Source organism: Eriocheir sinensis, chromosome 16, assembly GCF_024679095.1.
Source record: "Eriocheir sinensis breed Jianghai 21 chromosome 16, ASM2467909v1, whole genome shotgun sequence".
Classification (NCBI taxonomy): domain Eukaryota; kingdom Metazoa; phylum Arthropoda; class Malacostraca; order Decapoda; family Varunidae; genus Eriocheir; species Eriocheir sinensis.
In genome coordinates, this window is record NC_066524.1 from 3,063,072 (window position 1) to 3,063,503 (window position 432).

Consider the following 432-nt stretch of genomic DNA (forward strand, 5'->3'; position numbering starts at 1 on the left):
TTCAACAGGGACATAGGCAAAATTGGTTTACTAACAGGGTGGTGGATGAGTGGAATGGGCTTAGCAGTCATGTGGTGAGTGCCAATACAATTGTCACATTAAAAAATAGACTAGATAAATTCATGGACAGCGATATTAGGTGGGGTTAGATACACGGGAGCTTAGGGTCAAAGGAGCTGCCTAGTACAGGCCTACCGGCCTCTTGTAGACTCCTGCGTTCTTATGTTCTTATGTTTTTAATGCTGATGGCTCCCGCAAGCTCCAACCAGTCATCGTGGGAAAGGGCAGACGACCCAGGGCCCTCAAGGACGTGATGACCAAGCTTCCTGTTATTTATCACTCTGCCCCTTCAGCATGGTTCACCCAGAATGTAGTGGAAGAGTGGTTTCATAAAACATTTGACCCTGCAGTTCGTCAGCACCAGCTCCGTTT